This window comes from Asterias rubens, chromosome 4 (assembly GCF_902459465.1).
Source record: "Asterias rubens chromosome 4, eAstRub1.3, whole genome shotgun sequence".
Lineage (NCBI taxonomy): Eukaryota > Metazoa > Echinodermata > Asteroidea > Forcipulatida > Asteriidae > Asterias > Asterias rubens.
The window spans coordinates 19,102,115-19,113,227 of NC_047065.1; positions in this window are offsets into that span (position 1 = coordinate 19,102,115).

The following is an 11,113-nucleotide window of genomic DNA, read 5'->3' on the forward strand; positions in this document are numbered from 1 at the left end:
TTATGGCGAATAAAATAATAATAATAATAAAATAATAATAAATATTATGTGGAATAAGCTATGTAAAGCAAATTGTGGTTTTATAGTTTACAGTTTTGTGTTCGTAATGCGGTTAAAAGTACTGAATTATAACACTCAAACTGGACCTGTTTAACGTAACATTTCATTATTACATAATATGAATATTACACGAAGAGCGACACATTATTGCGAACATTTTGTTTAGAACCTGGACAGATTTATTGAATTTCATGGAATTTTCTGCAGAATCAGAGAGAGCTAGCAGCCCTTGATAAGTTGTTAAGTAGATGACTGTTGAAAGATCACTTATGAAGTCCCTAAATATTTACGTGTCTCTATTACACGCTTTCTGTGAGTCCTTGATTTAACTTGCCGTATTATCAGTATTTTCATGACAGATTTCTTGGTGATTTCCAATACTTTTTACTTAAAGTATTATACATCCCCGATGCAAATTTAATCTTTTAACATCTATTATTATCGTTGTGGTAGCCTTTGCCAAAACATGATTCGAACTGCCTCTAGCCACCGGGCAATCTCGGTGCATGATCTAGTTTGGTAAGACACTGCTCTAGAGTTGCAAGGGTCGTTGGTTCGAATCCCACCCGAGTAATATGCCTGTGATTTTTTTTCACCGAACAATGCTATAACACACATCGGTGTATAATGAGTAAAAACCAAAACTAATTGTAAAAGAAAATATCAGAACTATTACGCTTGGTGTAGTCCTATACGAAAGTTTAGTGTTGCTATGATTGTATGCATAGTGCCGGCATGTATTACTTCATTGATTGTTTTGAGGGTATTATTAGTGTTACAACACATAGATTTTGGTTGACAAAATGTGTATCTGAATCCTTATACATTATAATAAGCCTTATACACAGTGTATGTATGGCTTTATAAGCTGTGTTTCACGTCGTAATGGGCCAATAATTGTAAATACCAGAGGTTATTTCTTGCTGGATAGTTCAATTCAATCGGACAATGCATCAATGTGTTGAATGTTCCAGTGCATAAATTATTCTATTGTTTGTAACACCGTAAACACAATGTCCACAGATTTACATTAAACTTACACCGCTTGAAAGATATTGATAGTAGAAAGCGTTCCTTAAAATATTACTTTTTAATTAGGTAAGACATGCAACATTTTCGTTTTTTGTTTAGTTTCCCCCCACAAAACAAAGGTCAATTCTCGACATGCACATAAAACAAATCCTTTTAAAAATTGATTGTTGTAAGAGGGTGTTGGGGTCTAGGAGAAGTTCAAAAATAGCACCTCCCGGCAATTGAAGTTTTTTTTAGACCAATATGCACTGACCTTAACCCCTACGACTTATATTGATCTGATCGATGAAGATTGTGCACAGGTAAGGATACAAAAAAAACATTAGATCCAGCAAACACAGCCATTAATTTGGTTGTGTGTAGCAGAGTCCAAGTAAAAGTCATCTGCCTTAAAAAACACAAATTTGAAGATTATTGATACTATAGGCTAATAAACTCCTCTCATAAAAAAAGTACACAAAATACCATTTGTATAGCCTCTTTCTCAATATCAACATGAAAATCTCAATAATATGAGATAATTATAGTTCAATGGGATTATGACCAACTCCAGCACTAAATATTATCCCAAACGTTACCGGTCCATCGTTCGTTGAGCGCCAGACTTCACATTTTTTTCGGTAAGAAGCAATAGTAAAGTGCGCCCTCTTTTTAAGATAGGACTTTGCGGTTACACCAAGTAAAGAGCAGTGACCAACGACTGATGCATGCGTGCGTGTGTTTTGATGCGCGAGGTGTGTGTCCTTCGATTTTCATAATTCGGTCGGTCGTTGCAAGTTTTTTGTGGCTGTGTAAAACGAAGTGAAGGTGGATGTTACTCGAGAAGTGCCGTTAAAAAAGGGAAATTATACGCAGTTTTAGCCATCAGACACATTCATGTGTTCAGTCTATTTGGATGAATATATCTCTACGTACTCATCGATACGAGCAAAAATGGATTTCAGTGTGAAAATAACGCAGGAGAGAGAATAGATTGAGCGCGTAGAAATCGGCGTTTTGGGAACTTCACTACGACGGGCACGAGGCATTGTGCTTTCGAGACGGTGCGTTCACACGGTGTGTACAAACCATCACACGGCACACCGAAGAGACGCGAGGGAACAGAATAAACCAAACAATTAAGAATCATGGAGGCTACCGCAGAAAGAGACTGCAGTGTGCTTGGAGGACTATTTCAGACCATCATCAATGACATGAAGGTAAAGAGAGAAGAGTAAGAGAGAGGGACAATTTTTCAGAATGTAATTTAACCGTATTTATCGGTTGATACAAAATTGCTGTAGTGAGTGATGGTTGATACACAATTATTGGGGACAATAATTGGGAACAAATATTCCATTGTCCTTCATATGAATAATGTTACCGTGTCTATTAATTGGTTGGAAATACAGCAAATAGTACTTGTGATTAAGATGCCAAGTCTGACAATGACCAATGACACATCTGGGCAAAAGATAGTATTTTTTTGTAAAAATTTGTGAAATTGAAAAGGTGGTGGCAGGATACTCCTAGAACTACTTCGGTTTCGTCTGGCTATCGTCTCCCGTAACCTCATATAGGTTTAACTCTCTCACGCGTACAACGATGATGGTTCAATCATTTTTCAATGAATTTTCGAAAATCAAAAATCTCTTTATTTTCATTTTAATCTCACCAAAATTTGGCTCTATGTGTCCTTTTATATCATAATGTCCGAGGGGGCGACCAGAGAACCCACTCCGCAATGTTAAAAGTTATACCACTACACTACAAATGCTGATTGTCCCCGAACGCATCGCGAAGTCACGACACGTGATGAGCGTGTGCATATTATTTTTATCCCAGGACAAACTTGGAGAATTATCTACACACGTTGGTCCTAGAGTAAAAAAACACTTGATCCATGCTTTGCGTACAAAAACATATGGACCACGCGTCTGGAAACCAGACGTTTGGTTCCTAGACGCGTGTCCATATGTTTTGTACTCAAAGCATGGAACAAGTGTTTTTTTTTAATTCTAGGACGGACGAACGTGTGCAAAAATTCTCCACGTTTGTCCAGGGAAAAACAAAATATGCACAAGCTCGTCACGTGTCGTGACTTCGCGATGCGTTCGGCAGAGTTCGGGGACAATCAGCATTTGTAGTGTAGTGGTAAAACGGAGTATTTGGGGACTGAGTTACAGTAAGAATTTATAACTTGGTCGCCCCCTCGGACATTGAGATATCAAAGGACACATAGAGCCTAATTTTGGCAAGATTAAAATGAAAATAAAGAGAGATTTTTGATTCCAAAATTCATTGAACAATGATTGAACCATCATCGTTTTACGCGTGAGAGATATACAACCTATGAGGTTATGGGAGACGATAGTCGGACGAAACCGAAATAGGCTAGGAGTAGTGGCAGGATACGGAAAGTTCTTCTGTTAACTTGTTAAACTCAGCTCCACACTATCACTATACAGACGTGACGCTGAGGTCTCAAAATCAATTCAAATATTTTAGTGATAAATTTACTTTCTCTAAAACTACGTAACTTCAGAAGGAGCGGTTTCTCACAATGTTTTCTCCATTACTTGTTACTCAGTTTTTATGAGAACTGTTATCTTGAGGAACACAGTTGAATTTTTATTGTCCTAACTACATGGTAGGCCTAGAAGTTTTAGCTTCCACTTGCAAAATGTACACAACTTTACATTGCAAACATACTGTCCACTGATACAACAATGAGATTGTTTAACAATTAGAGGCAATAGTTAAAATCCTAAACCACTAGGTCATAATTTACATTATGTTCTTTATGACTAAAAACGAGCATGGACCCTCTGTTGTGTCAACAGTGTGTATGTCATACATTCCCTTTGTGATGGACCCAGTAATCTGTTACATATGAATTGGGTAACAAACAATACCTGACTGAAGACAGGTGCATGAACAGTGACAATGCCATTGGTCTTTGTGTTACATCACATTACAAGTGCAGTGTGCACAGCAGGCCTTTATACTTCACAGAGACAATAAAGGCACTGGCTGGACAGTGCCCTTGAAATGCTTGCAGTAGAAATTTACAATTTTCTCAAATAGAGGTGCCCTTTACCAAGGAGAAGATAACCTTGGTGCCCTAGCCCTTCTTCAAAAGACAGCAAAATTGTCCCTTCATTTGAGTGAAGTTCACACAAGTCCTGAAGATGTTCATATTGACACTACTCCTTGCATTTGTTAATACAGTACACAGTAGAAATGAAAACTGTGCTGCCTACAAAATAAAAACTGCCTTTCCCTCCCAAGAACGAAGTGTCAGGCGCAAGTATTATAGTCAATGACCCATCGGTTTGCGAGCAGCAAGTCGCTATTTATCCCCCTGAGATTCTATTTTTGGTGAGAATGGGAAGGAAGTTTAATTTCCTATTATTGCCTTAAAAACCCTAAAGGGGCATTTTTTTTTTTAACAACTCACAAGATGTTTTGAGTTCTTATCGAAGTGTAGATGTCAAGGTTTGTAGCTTGTACATAGTGTGTTCATAAATGGTTGACCATTAGTAACCCATCTTGCATTTGGGAATAAGGTGTGCGCCAAAAAATAATATGCAAAAAATTGTTTTTGTCAGAAGCTAATTCTAGATAGGCATGCAAGCAATCATACTCTGTCTTGGTTTGAATGGCCCGAGGCTAAAATCACTGGTCTTGGGCCTTCGCTCCATCCAGTGTTAGTTTGGATCCAACACACAAGACATGCATCTTCAGATACAAAATTGTGACTACATTGATATTGATTGAGACTGTAGCTCATTCAACTCTTCATAATAAGAAACGAAGAGACAATAGTTTTCATGTAAAACATGAGCTGATGGTTAGTATGACTAATTGAAACTCCATATGGGAAATGCCAGAATCTTGATTTATAACCCTTTATTGCTACTTTTATGACAATAATTACTATTCATGCTAGAGTCTAGGTACTGTAATCAATCTAGTCCATCTGCAGACACCACACGTGATCTTGCAAAGAAATCTTGCCACATGTGTCCGCGCACAATTAGTCTGCGTGCAATTGCACACATGTGTACGTGTACGTACAGTATGTATCCCACAAAGTACCCATGTCAAACCAGGCTTTTATTAAAATAACAAACTGTTCTGTGGTGACCCGAAGGCAATCTTGTAATACTGGAACTGATAAGGTCATACTCTTGCCAGTGTTGGCCATATGCGTGATAAGTAGAGTTTGCAAGGCTGGAGAAGAATAATGGCCTCCGTGTCGCTCCTCTCGCTCCCAGGTAGTCGGACTTGAATTTCTTATGGTTCATCAGTTTTGGTCTTTAACATGTAGAAGTAGTAGTATGGGGACAGTGTGCCACTATGCATGCATGAAGCGTACCGCACATGGCAATGAATATTACAGTGTGACGACTGCTCTTAACGCGGTGGTTCCTCATAAATAATGCTTTCCTGACATGTCTGTTACAATGCTGTGTTACTAATACTGTACGTCCACACTGTACCCATCTAAAGCCATCCTTGTATTTTTTATTTCATTGTTTTTAAAACCAATTTGTGTTTTTTTTTTCAAACAGTTTTTGTTGTTGATTCGTTCGTTATTGTCTGCAAGATTTGAAAAAAAAAAAAATAAATAAACAAAACATCATTTGTAGCAGGGAGTAATCCGTGACTCTAATTTTATTGTTACTGTGTCAGTTAGAATTTTTTTGTGTTATTTTTACTGACAATAATGTAAATTTTGTTTCAGGATATTCAAGAAAAAAAGATAGAATGCTAAAAGAAAAGTCAAGACAACGTGTCAATTTACAGTATAACACTGGATAAAACCATGATGAAACTACGCATGGTTAATATTCAAATTTAATAAACAACAGACGAAAATGACTGGGCAAGTACAGATAAATCTGTGTGTTGAACAAAGAAAACTTATTGAATGTGAGTAGGATTTGAATCTTTGCATGGTGGAAATACGATATAGAAAGGTTTGCGGTAACACCATGTAATGACTATCGTTAATGAGTTGGGGTGGTTCTGAAAAGAACTGTTGGTTTCAACTCAACGTTTTTCTCCAGAAGATGATCAGAGCATACATGTACTGATCGAAAACGTCGAGTTGAAACCAACGGTTCTTTTCAGAACCACCCGGACCCCAACTTATTGAATGTAGTTTTTAAACCAGGGACCTGCGTCTGGGTTTATGTGGTAGTTCTCTATCAACTGAAAACTACTGTACCTGTAGCCCTGTTTTGGCACTCTCTCTATTTGGTCCTGAACATCTTTAAAAAACGGAAAAAAAGACGGAAAAAAATACCTGAACTTATTAAACATAAGGATGAAAAGAATTCTTCAAATAACATCAAACAACACCAAGAATTAAAAAATGTTTATTTTTGTTTGCTTTTTTTCTTTCAACATGCTTACATTTTTTTCTTGTTATTATTTTTGTTTGCTTTTTTCTTTCAACATGCTTACATTTTTTCCTTGTTATTATTTTTGTATCAGGGTTCTGTTCCAGTGTGGGAAGACTTCACAAGTAAAGCCTCAAAGCTTCACACACAACTCAAGTGAGTAAAATGCCCACCTTGGCCTCAATTCTCTGCAGCAGGCCTAGGACTTCATGTGGGCCACTCAGGGCAATAGTATCCAATGCCCATGGCCATTACCTTGGTGCCCCTTCAAATGGGAGACTTTCTGGGCCGATAGAGGGCAGCAGACTTACCGGGTAAATCCATTGTTCTCAGAATTATGCGCATGTTCAGAACTACGTAAACAATGGAAATTTACCCGGTATATCTGCCGCCACCTAGCGTTGGAAAGTCTCCTATTGTCCAATAGATGTACAACTTTCCCATTGAGTGCCCCTACAAGGAGGTTCTGAAATGTCCTGGTGCCCTTGCCCTTTCAAAAACAAAGCATCAGGCATGCCCTGTATAACAAATAAAAATAACAACTGCTAACAAAAGGTAAATATGAAAGAAAAGGAAACAAGAACAGGAAAACAGTGAATGCAGCCTCATTTAGGCTGAAAATGATTAAAGCAGACTAACAAAGCTGAAAAATATGGCCGACCCAGTTTGTAATATATTTTTTACAGAGTCACCTACCTGAAAGGGTGAACATTGTAGTTTTTGCCAAAATTGCAGGTTGGCTAAAATGAGTAGCCACAGGTACATGTACAAAATTGTTTTTAAAACAATTTCAGGGTTTTTCCTTACTTGTTCACTGACTAGCCAGTAAGCCAGCAGGACTTATAACACTTCACAAGTCCATTCAGCTTTTTTTTCACAAATTTAATTTCAATTGGCCTATAATAATATTAAATTGGAATACTTGTACATGCTGAACAAGCCGGCCGTACCACCAGAAAAATAATTTAGATCTGTCCTCAGGTGTTTTAGCTAGCACTCGATCAGAACTCTCTGTTAAGGGAGCACGCTGACTTCTAGATAATTGAGAACTTCTTAAAAGCATTGCTAGATTTGAAGATACAAGTTTTTTTTTATATATATAAAAACCACGAAAATACTCTGTCTTCAATTGAAGGCAAGTGTTTGTATTGCAGCACTTTAAAAACAATTGTCAACACTTCATGTGTTTAGCCCCAAGTGGCAATCATTTTTAAGAAGTATTCTTCAGAGCTCAGTTATTTCTGGTTTGCTCAACAATTAATCTGGCTATCGTGGCATCTGAAACAATATTTTGATTCTCTATTATTGTAGGACGACCATCATAGCAGTGAGTACATTTCTGGAAGCCTTCCAGCGCATAGCTGACATTGCTACCAACTCCAGAGGTAAGTTTCTGTGCTTGGCTTGATCAGACGAGCGAACGAACAAATGAACGAACGAATGAAGCATAACATCTCAAGCAAAACAAAAATTCTTATAACACTCTTTTATGCATTTTTCACAAGAGGGCATAAAAACTAGTGAAGAATAGTTTCTGAATTATTACAAATGGAACGGTGGGAAGGGACAGCAGTTTTTTACATGTTGCACAATTTTCTCAAACACTGTGAAGTTTTGCAGCAGGTACCGACTTTAAAAACCAAAAGCTTTCGCTGCTGCAGTGTAATGTAAATTCCCTCGTGTGAAACGGTCCATTGTTTCTTGTCAGGCAGTTCTTGTATTTAAGCCTCCTTAACTGCCCGAATGTTTGTGCTACCAGGGAAGGAAACGCCCTTTAAACCATCGCCTTTACTCGGGGTTTGATGACGTCTAATCTCTCATCCCTTCCAGTCACTTACAGAAAAATAGGACATCAAAATGAGCAAGTAGGTTGAGTGGCTTGCAGATAATTATTATCTGCGCTGGTTATACACCTGAATCTCATGGGTTCTAGTCAGTTGTGACTCATCTGTGAATATCTCTAATGACAAGTTGGTGTACGGAGTGCGTGATCTCTACTGTTGGTTGATCATAGGAAGGATAGACCACATTCATGTGAAGCAAACCCATACGAATTATGCTTTAAAGGCAGTGGACACTATTGGTAATTATTACTCAAAATATTTATTCAGCATAAAACCTTTCTTGGTAACGAGTAATGTGGAGAGGTTGTTAGTATAAAACATTGTGAGAAACGGCTCCCTCTGAAGTGACGTAGTTTTCGAGAAAGAAGTAATTTTCCACGAATTTGATTTCGAGACCTCAAGTTTAGAATTTGAGGTCTCGAAATCAAGCATCTGAAAGCACACAACTTCGTGTGACAAGGGTGTTTTTTTCTTTCATAGTTATCTCGGAACTCCGACGACCAATTGAGCTCAAATTTTCACAGGTTTGTTATTTTATGCATTTTTTGAGATACACCAAGTGAGAAGACTGGTCTTTGACAACTACCTTTAGTGTCCATTGTCTTTAATCACACTACATATTTGCTGCGAGTGGCTGTGGCAAGTGGCTGTGCTTGTATGACCAAAATTTCAAGAATAATTCTGCTCTTCTGATTGGTCATTAACGGTTGTATTAATTAAGGTATTACAACATGAGTAACATGTGAAACATCTTAAAAATCTAGCGTTTCTAAAACAACTTCAATCTCCAAGAACAGGCCTGCTGCTTTATTCTTGAAAGGGAAAGGGCACCAAGACATTTTCTAGACATATCTATATAGAAATTATAAATTTCTATTGGTACCGGGGCAATGACCATGGTACACATTATTACTTGTGGCTATAGACCATGGGGCATTGAGGTAATGTAATTGCCTCCGCCATGAAGCATCAGGCCTAGGGTTAGAGTTAATGCTTTAAGAGTTAATGAGTTAATGTTAAAGTTTTGTTATTAGAGTAATGCGTGGATGTAACAAAGTCAGCGAAATGAAGTCTTGGATGAGTTGCAGACACAATCAAAATTTGGCTTCCGTACACTCATACTGACTGAATTAGTTTTTACAAAATGGTAACGTCAAGCGTCTCCATTACTGATTTCAACATCAGTGATCAACACCTTCAGATCTTTCTCGAGTGTCTATCTAGAGTAAGAAGATGAAACACATCACAATAACCAGGAGTGGTCGGGAGTCACGTTGCATGTTAGTCAGGGATGGGAATAATTAAATTCTAGTCTTGAGAAAGATCTTCCTTGGTCTTTCGCCGTCAACGCTCCAGCTGTCTGTCACTTGACAGATCTAAAATTGCTGAGTAACTTGTTCATGAACACCCTTGAATTAGAGTACACCTCATGAATGTACGCTGAGCACCCGCTGTTTGACATTGCTTGTGTCAGAGGTTTTTGGAAGAAGCATTGGTGACTTAGGTCTGAGCAAGTAGTTGATGATTGATGACTTAACAATTATGATGAAACATATTTTGTTTGAAACAATTCTGAAAAAAAGGATACATACATGTACCCGATAAAATCTTAGGGGAGTCATTGTTTGCATAAGATTGGGTGTTTGCAAGAATTCTTGCAGATGAACTTCCGAAGCTCACCTGTTACCTAACTGAAGGTTTGCAATCCATCCTCTAGTTTGGTGTGCGTTGCTTGTTCAAAGCGCATTCAGAACATTGCTTGAAATAAGCTAACATTAAATACATGTACTCTGTAATACCTCAAATTTTATCCTCCACATTTCTTCCAAAAGTTTTATTATGTGATGTTGAATTTTGTCCAAAAGTATTTATTTTGGAATACATTTGTACAACAGAAACTTTTTGTTCATTTGAATTAATTGCCGAATATATTTTCGCCATGTTATTTTTGTTTACTTATATTGTGAGTTAAAAATTGTTCTTCAATGTTCCAAGTGATTACTCCTTCCCTTACAGCACAGAGTGTATCTTTAAGCATTATTTATTCAGCAATCATTCCATTGTATAAGAGTGCACCTTTAATCTAGATATTACATTGCTCACATGTTCCCAATCAGTAGAAAAGCGCAGGTCTGATGATAGAAACTATGAGTGATTGATAGCCTTGCTGGATTTATGATGGTTGAGATGTCTTCATCAACAACTAGGAGACCTCAACAAAATGTTTAATTTCGGAGCTGCAAACAAACGGTGAATTTTGAACCTGTGGCTACTTTTTCATTAACATCGTGTCTTGACCCTAAGTAACCAATAATCCCAAAGTTGTTCTTTGTCAGAATTTTTCCTGATTTTTTTTTTAATAGATCTTGAACTTAAAGATTATACATCTAGTTCTGTCCAAGCATCTATCTAGTTTTTCATTTTTGGTGAATATAGAATAGGCCTAGTATGCTTCGAAATATCAGGCCTGGAGTCTGTGAATCTATTTCTCTGACACCCTGGAAGTTGAGGAAGTTTCATCCCCAGGTTAAAAAAAGAGACAGACTCATTCAATTTTTCATAAAGGTTAGTTGTTGTACAATCATTAACACCCTTGCCCCCACACAGGGTTTGCTCTAATAAATTTGTAAATATTTAGCAAGCAGCACCAATTAACTTGTCATTTAACAAGTTTGCTGTAGTTTGTTCACCAGTCCATACATTCACATGTATTTCATAGAAAATAGAAATCATGCTTTTCAACACTGAACTAGCCATTACCGAACCAATTGGCAAATGGAGAGATTT